The sequence below is a fragment of the Mobula hypostoma genome, chromosome 9 (assembly GCF_963921235.1).
Source record: "Mobula hypostoma chromosome 9, sMobHyp1.1, whole genome shotgun sequence".
Lineage (NCBI taxonomy): Eukaryota > Metazoa > Chordata > Chondrichthyes > Myliobatiformes > Myliobatidae > Mobula > Mobula hypostoma.
This window is the reverse complement of record NC_086105.1, coordinates 35,362,027-35,378,363: the sequence shown is the minus strand read 5'-3', so window position 1 is coordinate 35,378,363 and position 16,337 is coordinate 35,362,027. Positions and strand designations below refer to the sequence as shown.

Below are 16,337 nucleotides of genomic sequence, written 5' to 3'. Positions count from 1 at the left end.
TGAAGATAAATATTTGCAAAGCCCTTTTAATTACCATCATTTTATGGAGTTTAACTTTGATCAGTGAGCTTCTTTGTGTTATGACAATTCAGTATCACCAAGAACGTTGGTTTGGCAGGATCCCAGTCAAGCATCTTGCTACTGAAGTCTAGCCGTCTAGTCTAGGGGAGGAGAGGAGAAGATGGCAGCGCGCGCACGGCCGTTCCGGAATGATACCTGTATTTGTTAAGTAGGGGACCGTGCACAATCCTGATTTGATGGAGACAGACGTGAGAAGTACAGAGAAACCTCTGAAATGCCCGCTTCACTGCTACTGCTACTGTGCGATCGAGAATCTCCGGAGGGGAAGGCCCCAAATCCTCAGCTTTGCCTATTGCTCGGCGGCCGGGGCCAGGGTCAAAGCGCTCGGCAGAGATGGTGCTCAGTGTCGGAGGGCTGGTCGGAGGTTCGAAGTTTTCAGACAGACTCAAGAGTCGGCTGTGATCGGGTGCTTCCAGGGTGCTGCATCAGCAAGTTTCCGGCGCTGGAGGTTTATGGCAGGGAGTGTTTTCCTTCCTTCTACCATCTGCGTGAGATGATGGGACTTTTGAGAGACTTTGAGACTTTTTTTTTACTGTGCCCATGGTCTGTTCTTCATCAAATTGTGGTATTGCTTTGCACCTTTGTAACAATATGTTATAATTATGTGTTTTTATCAGTTTTTCAGTCTTGGTCTGTCTTGTGTTTCTGTGATATCATACTGGAGGAATATTGTACCATTTCTTAATGCATGCATTACTAAATGACAATAAAAGAGGACTGCGTGTCCTCATAATCTAATCTAAAAAAATGGCGCATGAATAATTGAAGTGGCTTTTTTAATGGAAGTACAGGGTCAGTAACAAAGTCATCAAACCAACCTTATTCCTCGGCTCAGTGGCATTCACAGCATTCTCCTACAGCAGCCCCTCAGCAGGGAATGCGTAATCTAAAACCCAAACAAGTTCCCTGGAGACCATCTCCCTTAGGAAGAGATATTCACCCACAACTAAGATGGCTAGACACAAGTTCACAACCTTTAGCTCCAGCCTGTTTCTTTGCAGAAGAAAGTCTCTGACCAAGATATCCTTCAAGGACAGAGGGAACATCCAAAGACCCCCTTGATATTATGGAGAAGAGTGTGTAGCTGAGCACATGTCATGAAGCCTACCTCAACCTTCACCCTCTAAACATACAAGGGGATAGGGTCCATCCTAAACATCCACCCCCTCTCTGTAGCTCAGGAAAAACACAATGGAAAGAAGGAGAAAGATAGCATTAAATAACAAAAACTGTACAGGAGAATTTCAGCAACATCTCTAATCAAAATGCTCAGGATACAGGCTTACTTACTCTTGCCTCTCCAGTTGCAAAAACACATATTTTTGGCAAAATTTGACCCTGCTGTTCTGATACACAACAGTCATTACAACAAATAATGCAAAGATCCACTCATAAAGATGTATAAATCTTGCATAGATCTGCCCAATGGCCAATGTCACACCCACTTCTCAAAAGTGACAGAAACAGGTTTTGTAACTAACATTAAAAAATATCAGCTCTGTCATACGGAAGTAAATTTCTTAGGTATGACAATTACCAATCAGGGATGTGGTTTAACACCTGAATTTAGACAAAAGGTCACACCAGTAGCATACCCTAAGACCATAAAAGTCTTACAATCAGCCTTAAACCTATTGGATTATGCTAGAGCTTTCACACCTGACAAAAACATGATACGATAAATGCAGAGCCTTTTGTTTTTATCCCAGAAGATTATGAGGCACTATAGAAATTGATGAATAAAGTTTATCAAGCAATAGACCTTCAGAGAAGGGACCTAACAAGATCTCTTGTTCGGCAAATTTCTGTTTTGCTAAAAACCACTGTAACCATCTGCTATAATGACGGAGAAGAAACACGAGCCCTCCTACACTATGCCTCATATAATTTCACAAAAACTGACCTTAGAATGATGTCTTATTGTGGTATTCCATAACCTTATTGCAGTAAGACCACTGCCAAAGGGACAAACCTTTAAAAAATGATAGCAAGTTACCAACAAATGAATGGAGAGCTCCCATACCTGGATATGGGGAACGGCAAATATGTTTACAAGATGACACTTAGAGTGGGAATACATTTCAGAGAGTTATGAGTTAAAAATATTCACCTTTTGTGGAAAGAGCAGAACCATCTTCTCGGCCTAATATAGCACGGCATCACTATTCTCAAATATGGTACTTTGGTGGATCAGCAATGTACAATCCAGAAAGATGGATCCACTCAATTACAGGCAGGAGCAGGCATTATAGAGGGAAAAGTTTGACTGGAAACTGAATTTGAACCCTATAAGTTGCATACGCATTCTTTAGGGAATCATGCAGCTCAGTCTGTAGAGGTTATGTTAGGGCCCTAGGATTATGTCTGAAGCAAGTAAATACAACAGAACCGGTCTTGATGTGTACCAACTCTAATTACGTTAGGAATGAGGTAGAAAGAGATCCTCCCATCTGCTCTACTACCAGGTGGAGAACACACAGAGATAAACTGCTTCCACATTTGTCCACCTGGAAGAATATTTATGAATTATTATTGACTAGAGCATTAGTACATCTCTTGCACATTCCAGGACATATTGCAGTCCTCTTACACAGCTATGGTAATGAACTAGCCAATAAACAAGCTGGTGGGATGGACCTTACTTGGGTAAGGGCGGCCAGGATTTTGGTAGTAACAAATTAAAAACAAAATAACCAGGATGATGAAAAGGGTCTAGTGCTTTCTCAGTGTATATGATGAATAAACTCTTCTTGGGCTTCCAGCCAGGTACAGGTATCAATTAGAACTGACGTTAATGATAAACTCTGCCATCTTCATCAGGGAATGTCTAGTCCGGTGGGATTTATACCCCTGATGTCCGTCCCTTTTGATTGGTTAGTCCTCATCCAATCAGGTTTCCACTACCCCACCTTGTTTACAATTGAATTCCAGTTCTCACTTAGAGCAATACCTCCGTCTTCGTTAAAATTCTTTTTCCTATGATCTTATTTCAATGGCTTCCTTTACCAGGCGATCCCAATAGCCATTGGCGTGGCACAGTCGTTTTGTGCTGTCAAAGTCAATCCTATGGCCATTGTGAATGCAGTGTTCTGCTACCACCAATTTCTTCCGGTAACCCAAACGGATATGCCTCCTGTGCTCCTTGATACACGTTTCCACCATGCGTTCCGTCTGGTCGATATACGCCCAGAGAGTATCCCCAAGGAAATAAGACGACTACGCATGACAGTCCTACAGAATGGCTAGAAGGTGAAGGAATTCATCGGGCCCTTACAAGGGCTGACAGAAAATCAGGAAATCTAAAAACAAGGAGGAACCCGTCGCTAATGCCTGTTTTCCCTATATTCCTATGGTTTCTGTAAGGATTGCCAGGATCCTGAAGAAATAGCAGATTAATACCATCCACAAACCCATAAGGAAGTTCAAATCACAGCTTATGCGGGTCAACGATGACCTGGGACTCAGGTCGGCTGACGTTTACAGGATTCCCTGTGAATGCAGAGCAGCGTATATCAGCCAGAAGGGACGCATGGTGGAAACCCACATCAAGGAGCACAGAAGCTGTATCCATTTGCGTTACCCAAAGAAACTGGTAGTAGCAGAACACTGTATCTGCAATGGCCATTGAAACATTGGTTACAATCGATACCTGTAGCCGGCTAGAACCCCAAAAAGAGTTTATTAACCAGGATGATCTCTTAAAATTTCTCCTAGATGCACTAAACCCAAAAGGATTTCCAACACAATACAAATGTAAAGCTGAGTGTGAAGGTAAGGTTTGGATATGCCTCCCTACCAGAGATAATAAGCAAATACCTCCTGCCCACAAGCAGGAAGCACCAATTCAAGGAGTCCACCAAGGATTCGGACACAACCATGGTGGAGGACAAGCCATTCAAGTGAAATTAGCCATGTTATGCTGGTGGCCTTATAGGTTGAGTGATTTGTTACAAATAACAAAGAATGTCTGGCCTATATTAAAGGAGCAATCGCAAGACCACCTCCTATAAGACAAAACAAAACCAACTGCACCCATGCAGGTGTGGAAATTGATTATATAGGCCTATTTCTGGTATCCCAACACAGCAAGCTTATCAGAAACCTAATAAGTATATATTTGTGATCATTGCTGTTTGTACAGGAATAATGTGGTAGTCTTCACACCTTATTGTAGTGAGAACGCAACTGTCACAGCACTCCAAAACTCCATATTCTCATATGCTGGCACCCCCACTGGCAGACTGAGGGTCTTCCTTTGCCGGTAAAGGCTTTCAAGCCTTGTGTGAACAAACAGGCATCCGAGTGGAGTATAGCACTCCATTCCAGCTGCAATCAAGTGGAATGGAGGAGCAAAGGAATGGAGAGGTTAAGCGAGGCCTGGCAAAACTGCCCTGCCTCTAGAGGCAAAGTAGGCTACACTTGTTCCTGAAGTGCAACTGTCAGTAAACAAAATGCCAATTGTGAAAATAGGTGTATACAAGAATGTTACACCTTACTTAACATACAATGTCCACTTAAATACAGTCCTAATCACTAACTCAGGCCAGCCATTGCCTATACCCAATACATCTCTTCTCAAGGAATTGAGAGAGTTTATGAGAATTCAAGAACCTGACAAGACAGTTCAGAGACCACAAAAAGGGAACTTGGTTCAAGAAAATAAATTCAATAAAAATATATAATTCTGACCCTAGATGCAATGGTCTCATTATGCTGGTTATCAATAATAGGACTGTGGTCATTGAGAGCAGGAAGAGAAACAAGTAGAACTGGCTCATAGAGAACATCAAACCTGCCCCAGCAGGATTTAATCCCCCTGAATGACTGGAACTGATATATTAGACTGGTACATGGGTCCACCACAAAGCCCTACACCCTGACAGGTGGAGGAGGGTACAATGTACAGAAAATATAAAATGCAAGTTTAGATCTGAAAAGCAAAGCAAAAAAATCCTGTCCACTTCAGGAAGATCTCATAGATGCATTGCCCAGGGATAATACATTCAAAATGTGTTGTTGTTTTCAGAGTAAGACAGACTCAAAATACGGAAGAAATGTTGTTTTTGCTGTACTTTACTTTTAATATTTGTGCTTATAATACTAATGTTCACTTCTGCCTTACTTATCATTTGCTTTTTCACAGACAAAGTCACATTTAGTACAGACATTGTCTCATCTGGCCTGGATACCCCTAAATTATTATTATTTAATATTATTATTAAAACATTTAAATGGATCTTAATCATATTATTTATTAATAATATTATTAAGAATATTATTTAAGGGGATCTAAGAGTGATTATTCTAAATTTGCCTTACCTTTTGGTCATATGTGAACTAATACATTGGAACCCTTAAACCTTACCTCTGGCACAGTAATTGTTCCTATCCACTTAAGCATTCTCTCTGACCACTTTGCAGATGAAATGTACATAGATACAAAGGCAGGTAAAGAATCACTCGCAAAAATGATTAATAACTCCCTAACAAATCTGAAACGTTCCAGCGCAGATACTGAAGCTATAGAAGAATCCATTTACATGGATTCCTCTACACTTGAAGGAAAGTAAAGACATTTTTGTGTCATTGAGTGGTCTCACTCATGGCAACATGACTCTGAAACTGTTAGGCTAGAACATTGTGGAAAGCCCATTTTTTAAAACAAAGACTATTCCATTTGACAGCTATCTTTTTGCACTTTTCCTTTATTGCCAACAAGCATATGAACACACTACAAAAATTTTAGATGTTTCCATGTCTCCAATTATGGCTACTATTCCACTCCATTGTTAAATGTTAAGGTAACATGACAATTTTCTGCATTTCTGTGTTATGTTTGAAAAGGCTTTGATCCAGATTTTTGCAGGGAAAGATGCACTGAAGCAGAAGCTAAGATGAAGTGAGAATGCTTTCCTCCTTGGTCAACTGAAATTGATAAGTCCAATAAGCTTTTTAGAGATTTTTGTCCCATAGACTATTGCATCTACACAGATTTCTTATTAGCCCTTAATCAAACAGTCATGAATAGTTTGTGCGATGGTGCAAACAATACCTTACAACAAAAATTAGTTCAGAATTATTGGTGTCCTTACAAATTCAATTATATCTCAGAGAGACTTTGTCTAATCTGAAAATGGGGAAATAAGCTTATAACAAATTTTACTGTTGGAGACCAATTGAGAATGCTAAATTTTGGTGATACACAGATAACATTACTTCCTAAATAGACAATGTTACATACACAAACAAGCCTTCAGTTATTGCTGCATATTTAGTCACATGGTATCACCATCAACAGGTGGAGATAGAAAAACATGATTCAGCCCTCAACAATTTTCATTATTATTTTTAACAATAAATATTAAGAGTAAAACTGCCTGTATAGCCATGCATCAACAGTGCTCACTCTTATAATAGTACTGATGTGATCCCTCAGTTCACTTGGAAGGTGGAACTTTCTGATGACAACAGTTACTCAGACATACTGCTATCAGAGAATCATTTGAAAGGAAATGACTCTTGAAATAATTTGTTGTTTAATCTATGTTGCGTATTTCAAACTAGAAATACAAATTCAGTTTTAAGGAATGATTTATGATGGATGCAACAAAGAATGTTCTAGAAGGACTTGATATTTGTTAACAATGGCTAGAAGAAACACAGTCAAATTAGATTATGAAGACACGCAGTCCTCTTTTATTGTCATTTAGTAATGCATGCATTAAGAAATGATACAATATTTCCTCTGGTGTGATATCACAAAACACAGGACAGACCAAGATTGAAAAAAACTAACAAAACCACATAATTATAACATATAGTTACAACAGTGCAACAATACCATAACTTGATGAAGAAGTCCATGAGCACAGTAAAAGTTCAAAGTCTCTCAAATGTCCCACATCTCACGCAGACGGGAGAAGGAAGAAAAACTCTCCCTGCCACACCCGACCACGGTCCGACTCTGAGTCATCCGAAAACTTCAAGCTCTGATCAGCCCTCCGACACTGAGTACTGAGCGCCATTTCTATCTGAATGATTCGACCTCCATCTCAGTTGCCAACAGCAGGTAAAGCCGGGGATTTTGAGGCCTACCCTCCGAAAGATTCCGGACCGCGCAGTAACGACAGCAGCGAACGAGTGTTACAGAAATTTTTCCAGATGTTCCCCTGTGCTTTCACGTCCATCTCCATCAAATCAGAATTGTCCACGGCCCCTATTTAACGGAGTCGATATCATTTTTCACCGGAGGGCTGCACACGCGCGGCGCGCTGCTTCTCTCTCCTCCCGCCTCTTAAAACACTACAAAAGTAACAGAACAGACACAATCAGACGAGCAAGGCACCTTTTATTTCTTTCACATTTGCAGACTGGCTTAACTCTCTAGCTGAAACAATAGCTGACCTTTCTAGCTTTTGCACATTTAGCTACCACAGCAGCAAATACACTTGCTGCACGAATTGGAACTACTTTAAATTGGGTTACAGATCCTTTTTTTGCGGCTTTCCAATGGAGAATCCCCTTAGCTATTGGAATTATGGGTATTGTACTGCTCTTTTTGTTCAGACATTGAAGTCTGCAAAGGTGGAAGTTTGGTGACTTCTGCTTTTTGTATAACGGCTCCACTCCTAAGACTTCATTAACTTCCAAACCTGACCTGCACTACCATGGGTTATCCCTCATATAACTGCTTTGCCATACACTGCCTCATACTCGCCTCTTTACCTATTCCTCTGTTTCGTCCTCAACCCTGGAAGATTGAAGAGAGAAGAGACTATCCTTGCTCCTTCCCTTTTCCTAGTACTGATCACTTCATCTTGAGGGAGGCTGGGATGCATCTGTTGTGAGTAATTGGTTGAATAACACAATGACATGGAAAGACAGGTCGACAAACATTATTATTTACTTAGCTATTTGGATGTTGCTTTTCTACTTTTTAACATGGATAACTTTTTCTTAAGATTTTATATAATATACTTTTTAAGTGTGTTGTTCATTGCTAATGATGGCATTTTACTAGCATGGTTGACACCTTTGACTTTAAAATGAGCTATTTTACTAGGTTTTGTGTGTTACAATATACAATGGTAGAAGACTTACCAGGTGGAAAAAGACAGCTTCCCCTGAGGAATAGTATTCTCCTGATAACCTCATTGATAATCAGTTGTGATTTCTTCAGAAACAGTGATGTAATAATAGAGATGCAATCCTAGAGCCTTCAAGGTCTCCAAAGCTTTATATTGTCACAAGGTAAAACTATTTGATTGTAGTTTACTTATTATTTGGGTGTAAGCATATATTGCGTGCGTGGTACTCCTACAATGCAATAAGTAGGACCAACAAGTAGCACCACTGTGTTATATTTGTTATTAGAACAATTTGTATATCTTGTTGATAAAACCCTATGGTCCGACAGAACAGACTGAATAGCTCTTGCTCAGTTAAAGCTTTCTGGAAAAACACAGAAGTTCTCAGTTAGGTCCAATCCTTAACAAAGTAGAGGTGGAAGACCTAACCAAATATATTCAAGTTCAGAATCACGAAAATAGGTAGAAACTTGTGCAAATGTCCAATTGCAGCATACCAATGGGTTTTCACTCACATGGGAAGAACATAACTAATTCTTATGTTGTGACATTGTTTTCTGTGAGCTTAAAATTAAAGGTATAGATAGAATTCTCAACAGGAGAACTGTACTCGACTTCTGTAACTTCTTCATTTTTGTGTATATTATTATACTGTGAAAACATGAAACTGATGGATATAATTTTCTATAATTAAAATGTGAAATTACTAATCCATAGGCAAAAGAAGAGAGCAATATACTAACAGCAACTTGTTTTCAGGAAAACTGAGTAAAGTCGAGCACTGCATTAAAAGCAAAGTGGACACCTCTGTGAAAGAGATGAATTATCTTCATCTTATTGAGAGACATTGCCAGCTGACCTGATCAACTAATGGTGACAGACACAGTGATCTGAACTTGCATCGAGGAGATGGCAAGAACTGATTGTGGGGGAGAAGGGTTTAAAGATGGATTAATACGGATTTATAAAATGGACATTGATGTGTTGTCACGTGTTTATGGAAAATTATAATTGTGAATTCCTTTGAGATTTGGAAAATATGTACAGCTGGGATTAAGGAAGTGAATATTCTGAAGAGAAAATCGCACAGGTAACCTTAATATTGGGAAGTATCCAATGAGTGCTTTTGAGTATCAGATCGAAGAGAGTGAAGAGAACTTTTTCTAACACTGGTAACAAACTGGAACGATTGGAGGAATGGTACTTTGATCCCAAGAGGAGCCTTGGCAGGAGGCTTGATCTTAAAACTGATATTGGTAGGAAGGAACACACATCAAAGTTGCTGGTGAACGCAGCAGGCCAGGCAGCATCTATAGGAAGAGGCGCAGTCGACGTTTCAGGCCGAGACCCTTCGTCAGGACTTCCTGACGAAGGGTCTCGGCCTGAAACGTCGACTGCGCCTCTTCCTATAGATGCTGCCTGGCCTGCTGCGTTCACCAGCAACTTTGATGTGTGTTGCTTGAATTTCCAGCATCTGCAGAATTCCTGTTGTTTGGTAGGAAGGAATTGGGTTAGAGATCTTCACTTAGCAAGAGGAAGAAGAAGAAGAAGAAGAAGAATAGCACTTAACTCAGCAGTGGAGTCATTGGTGCGCCGTCATGACGGTGTTTCCGTAGCAAGTTATTTTTGTTTTTACAAGGCTGAGTTGCTAGCTCGATGATCAACCCGACTTGGATTTGAACTCGGGAACCTTCGCTCCGGAGTCCGGCGCTGATATTATTGCGCCACCAAGCAGGACTTTAGCAAGAAGGCAGTGTGATAGATATCCGTTTCTATCTCTTAGTTGCTAAGCATGCTTTCTAAATAGCAGATGCCATTTGGAAGGGCACAAACATTTTTAAGTAAACTTTCAACTATATTGCTTGTTTAACTTCTGGTCACAAATGGAAGTCAGTCTTCAGTTCCTAAGATGTACGTAAATGGAAAGCAGCTTAAAAAGAACACATTTTATGGAACAGCTTTGCAAACAGGCTCTGTATTTTGAAGCAACACACATCAAAGTTGCTGGTGAACGCAGCAGGCCAGGCAGCATCTGTAGGAAGAGGTGCAGTCGACGTTTCAGACCGAGACCCTTCGTCAGGACTAACTGAAGGAAGAGTGAGTAAGGGATTTGAAAGTTGGAGGGGGAGGGGGAGATCCAAAATGATAGGAGAAGACAGGAGGGGGAGGAATAGAGCCAAGAGCTGGACAAATGATAGGCAAAAGGGGATACGAGAGGATCATGGGACAGGAGGTCCAGGAAGAAAGACAAGGGGGGGGGACCCAGAGGATGGGCAAGAGGTATATTCAGAGGGACAGAGGGAGAAAAAGGAGAGTGAGAGAAAGAATGTGTGCATAAAAATAAGTAACAGATGGGGTACAAGGGGGAGGTGGGGCGTTAGCGGAAGTTAGAGAAGTCGATGTTCATGCCATCAGGTTGGAGGCTACCCAGACGGAATATAAGGTGTTGTTCCTCCAACCTGAGTGTGGCTTCATCTTTGCAGTAGAGGAGGCCGTGGATAGACATGTCAGAATGGGAATGGGATGTGGAATTAAAATGTGTGGCCACTGGGAGATCCTGCTTTCTCTGGCAGACAGAGCGTAGATGTTCAGCAAAGCGGTCTCCCAGTCTGCGTCGGGTCTCGCCAATATATAAAAGGCCACATCGGGAGCACCGGACGCAGTATATCACCCCAGTCATCTCACAGGTGAAGTGTTGCCTCACCTGGAAGGACTGTTTGGGGGACGCAGAATATCATCCCAGTCTGTGAAAATGAAGCCACACTCAGGTTGGAGGAACAACACCTTATATTCCATCTGGGTAGCCTCCAACCTGATGGCATGAACATCGACTTGTCTAACTTCCGCTAAGGCCCCACCTCCCCCTCGTACCCCATCTGTTACTTATTTTTATGCACACATTCTTTCTCTCACTCTCCTTTTTCTCCCTCTGTCCCTCTGAATATACCTCTTGCCCATCCTCTGGGTCCCCCCCCCCCGGTCTTTCTTCCCGGACCTCCTGTCCCATGATCCTCTCGTATCCCCTTTTGCCTATCACCTGTCCAGCTCTTGGCTCTATCCCTCCCTGTCCTGTCTTCTCCTATCATTTTGGATCTCCCCCTCCCCCTCCAACTTTCAAATTCCTTACTCACTCTTCCTTCAGTTAGTCCTGACGAAGGGTCTCGGCCTGAAACGTCGACTGCACCTCTTCCTACAGATGCTGCCTGGCCTGCTGCGTTCACCAGCAACTTTGATGTGTGTTGCTTGAATTTCCAGCATCTGCAGAATTCCTGTTGTCTGTATTTTGAAGATGCGCTGTCTGTAAAGAATCACTACACCTGCTTTACTATTGCTCAAATAGACAAGCTGTCTCTTAAGTTGCTTAGTTCAAGGTAGCTTGCAGAACCAGATATATAGAATCATTCAGCATATCATTAACTGATATGTCGATAGTTAAAAGTGTTTTATGTACTCTATAGTTAGCTTTACAGCATTGGTGGTATCTAGCTGAGATCTGCATCTCCAAAAAAAGGCAGTTTGTGTCAAGAAGATATCTGAGGAAATATCACATGCTAGTGGAATCAGTCAAGTGGGAGAAAAGGAATATAAAATAGAGAGCAGTTCAGGTTTATTTGGAATTGAGTAAGCAACATGGATCCATTCCTCCAGCTTTGGTTTCTGTGATGGACAATTTTTTTGTCTGCATCGTTGGTATGTCTTTTAGTTTATGGGAATTTTACCTGTGTTTTGAAATCCTTAGTTCTGTATGTGTGAAAAACACTTTGTGCTTTTTGCTTTGGAAATGTTTTTTAGAAATGGTTTGCAATTGGGGAATGTTTAAGATAGAAATCCTCTTTGAGTTTTAAATGTGTCTTAAATATGTTAAAAGTTCAAAGTAAATTTATTATCAAAGTACATATATGTTACCATATCCAACCCTGAGATTCATTTTCTTGCAGGCATACTCAATAAATCCAATAACCATAATAGAATCGATGAAAAACCACACCAACAAGGCAAACAGCGTTTGTGCAAAAGACAACAAACTGTGCAAATACAAAAAGAAAAAAAGAAATACTAATAATAACCATAAATAAGCAATAAATATAAGGAACATGAGATGAAGAGTCCTTGAAAGTGAGACCATAGGTTGTGGGAACAGTTCAGTGCTGGGGTGAGTGAAGTTATCCCCTCTGGTTCAAGAGCCTGATGGTTGAGGGATAACAACTATTCCTAAAACTGGTGGTGTGAGTCCTGAGGCTCCTGTACCTTCTTCCTGATGGCAGCAGTGAGAAGAAAGCATGACCTGGGTTGTGTGGATTTAACTATGTAACAGTGTAACTGAATGAATCCTGTTTTAAACTACTTTGTTAGCTGGAAGTATTTTCACCTTGTTAGGGAGAGGAGACCCACCGCTCAAATAGTGGGTATTGGCAGTGAAACCTGCCATGGAGAATAACAGGGATGTTAGATTAGATTAGATTATGAGGACACGTAGTCCTCTTTTATTGTCATTTAGTAATGCATGCATTAAGAAATGATACAATTTGTTCCATCAGAATGATATCACAGAAACACAAGACAAACCAAGACTAAAAAAACTGACAAAAATCACATAATTATAACATATAGTTACAACAGTGCAAGCAATACCGTAATTTGATAGAAGAACAGACCATGGGCATGGTAAAAAAATTTCTAGTCTCTCGAAAGTCCCATCATCTCACACAGATGATTGAAGAAAGAAAACTCTTCCTGCCATGAGCTTCCAGTGCCGCAAACTTGCCGATGCAGCATCCTGAAAGCACCCGACCACAGTCCGACTCCAAGTCTGTCCGAAAACTTCGAGCCTTCGACTAGCTCTCTGACACCGAGCACCGAACGCTTCAACCCCAGCCCCGGCAACAGGCAATAGGCAAAGCCGAGGATTTGGGGCCTCCCCCTCCGGAGATTCTCAATCGCACAGTAGCAGCGGCAGTGAAGCGGGCATTTCGGAAGTTTCTCCAGATGTTCCTCTGTGCTTCTCACGTCCATCTCCATCAAATCAAGATTGTGCACGGCCCCTATTTAACAAATACGATATCAATTCGGAGCAGGGATCAAAACAGGGATGTAAGCTAGGGTTTGGAGATTTGGTAGTTACAGAGCAATCTCCCTTTGATGAGAGTACTCATGGCTATTTGTATTCAATGGGAGTTAAAGTCTTCATTAAGTTTAGAACTCTGTGGTCAGCAAACCCAATACTATCACTTTGGTATCTTCCCAGTGTGCTGCGCTGAAGGTCCTGAATCTTGTAGATTTGTGTGATCCACACAGATCAACATTGATACCTAGGGGGTGGATTGCTTTCTGACCTGATGAACTCTGCCTCCGCCGGCCTTTCAAGCTTGATTTCAGCTTATTGTTCTACATGAAATTTTCCCGTTTTTCCAGTTTTTTTCCAAACGCATTTGCAGACTTATCCAACAGCTGCTCATGTTGAACATGGAACTGCAGTAGCCTGTATCTTCACCGGGCTCTTTGTCTGTAGTTACTGGCAGTCCCATCTGCTTGGCTGGATGACTACTAAGGATTGGCACATGGTTCTCTTTTAGTGCTTACCTACCTATCCTTTGACATGGAAGAAACCAAGTCTGGTGCTTTCAGCCATGTCTCTACCATATCAATGTGGTTACATCTGTCTGGTATCCAGTCAAATGATGGTTGATATCCCATTCCAACAGACGAATCCAAAATCTCTCCCTTTCAAGCCCACCATTAGCCCCCTTTTCCCCACAGCAATCTGTGCCAACTTGTCCAAAATTGAACCAGTGTCACCGCAAAACCACACTGAAGTCAACATAATGCCCTCATACAGTAAATTGATACCATCGTCAATCGTGCAGGCACTAGTAACTTCCTCTTCCTGTTGATAAAGTACTGCTTGTCACACTCAGTGTGTTCTTCTTGTAAGATATATTTGTACAATTTTTCATGCTTGAGTGTGGTTGCTCTCCATTTTGGCAACATTGCAATGATGCTTAAGTTTTTATATAGTCTTGAAGTGGCACTAGCTGATGTTACATCTATAGCTGCCTTGTGTAGATGTGTTTTGCTTGCTTGAGTCAGAATCTTTGCAGTCTTATTTACTTGTCTTCCAGAATATTAACCAATGGAGTTAATGGCCCCATTTTCCACCCTGCAATGCATCAGGAACTTGCACAGCCTAGAGGTTATGGACTGGTCTCAATGACTCCAGTAAGACTACATAGGCTGCACAATTATGTAGAGACAAGGTCAGCTTCTTCCGGCTATCTCCTGTTTTTGTTCAGATTTCTTCATGGTGGGTCACCTTTAAGTGATCAAAGATCCATTTGAAAAGCTAGTACCTATTGGGACATCCTGGAATCTCTTCCAGAGAGTTCCTTAATGTTCTGACTTGTCTGCACATAGAACAGTGCAGCACAGGGATGTGCCCTTTACTTCCCACCTCCACATCAGTGTCAATCATCATGCCAAATTATTTCCATCTACATGTACAAGGTTCATATCCCTCTATTCCCTGCCAGGTCAGGAGTCTTCCTAAATTTATCTTATATTTTACTATTATATCTGCTTCTACCACCCTGATAGCTCATTCCAGCCACCTACCATTCTGTGTTAAGAAAAGAAAATCCTTGCAAATCTCCTTTAAACTTTACCTCTCTCAGCCCAAACCCATGCCCTCTAGTACTGGATATTTCCTCCTTGGGAAACAGACTCTGACTCTCTACCCTCTCATCATTTTATATACTTTTATCAGGTCACCCCCTCATCCTCCAATGCTCCAGAGAAAATAATCCAAGTTTTGTCTAGCCTCTTCTTATAGATAATACACTCCAATCTGCAAAACAGCACATTAAAAAAAAACTTACTCCCCAGATCTCCTTTAAATACTTCTCAACCTAAATCTATATCCTATACTATGTCCTAAATCTATATTTACTATCGATTTGTACTCCAGGGAGCGCGAAGCACAGAATCAAATATCACTGTGATGATTGTACGTTCTAGTATAAATTGTTTGGTGACAATAAAGTATAAAATATTAAGTATTAAAGTATACTTTTAGACTCCCCTATACTCAGAAAAATACTTATTAACTATATCCTTACTTAACGATCTTCCTGAACTATATTTCTCATCGCTTTATATAATTTCACCGCTCAGCCTCATGGCTCCAGTAAGAACAACCCCAGCCGTTTAAATCTCTCCTTGTAACTAAACCCTTCATTTTAGGTAACTTCTGAACTCCTTGTAGTTCCATCACATCCTTTCTATAGTGCAGTGGCCGGAACTGCACATAGTATTCCAAGTGTGTCCAAACCAGCGTTTTGTACAATGCAAGATGATGTCCCATGTCATATACATTTTCAGGGTACTATGGACTTACACCCCAAGATCCCTCTGTACATCAATACTTCTACTATGTATGTCCTGCCAATATTAGATGGCCCAAAGTGCACTACCTCACACTTGCCTGGATAATGTTCCACCCACTACCCATCCCATCCAATTTTCTAGCTAATCTATGTCCCTCTGTATAATTGTGTAACTTTTCTCAGTGAACTGGCATTGTTTCTACTGTGGCAGAAACTATTCAGCAATAGTCCTCATAATCAGTTTCACTGGATCTAACTAGACAGGCACGTAATATAGGGCAGCAAATACTTTATATCAATATCCTATTACTCTTAAAAATTGATTTGCCACAAGATTAAAGTAAATGAGCATTTGCTTTTGGAAGTGCCTTCCTCCAGAGGGAAACAGTGACTACCACACCAAGAAGCTTAAAATGAGGTATGTGCTGAGATTCTTTGTGTTAATCCCACACCCCATCCCTTCATGGATGTGGTATGATATTGACTGTGGAGCCACTTCCTCAAGTTAGTCTGTATTTTAAATGGCAATAAACGGAAAACATCTGGAACTGGTTCAAAAACCATTGTTCATTTTAAAAAATTTTTAACAATGCACACAAGGTGGACTCTCTCCCTGTGTGTTTCCTTCATCTTTATTTTCCTGTTTTTAACCCTAGGTCAAGCAATTCCTTTTAACCTTGACTTAATCCAGTAACTGCACTATATCTAAGTTTGGGCTCAGAGCAACCATATGATGTTACCTTGGTTGTTTAAATGATCTACTCCCATTTTAATAGGCAGCATCATGGAA

The 16,337-nt window shown here is 41.0% G+C and overlaps 1 long non-coding RNA gene across 1 annotated transcript in view; it reads right to left on the bottom strand.

Annotated features, from left to right (window-relative positions):
* Positions 1-6,839: 6,839 nt before the first annotated feature.
* LOC134351636 (uncharacterized) overlaps positions 6,840-16,337 on the bottom strand; it is a 161,432-nt gene continuing 151,934 nt past the window's right edge. The window contains exon 4 of the long non-coding RNA XR_010019209.1: positions 6,840-7,383. This is a non-coding gene — a long non-coding RNA (uncharacterized LOC134351636). The remainder of the gene's footprint in view (positions 7,384-16,337) is intronic.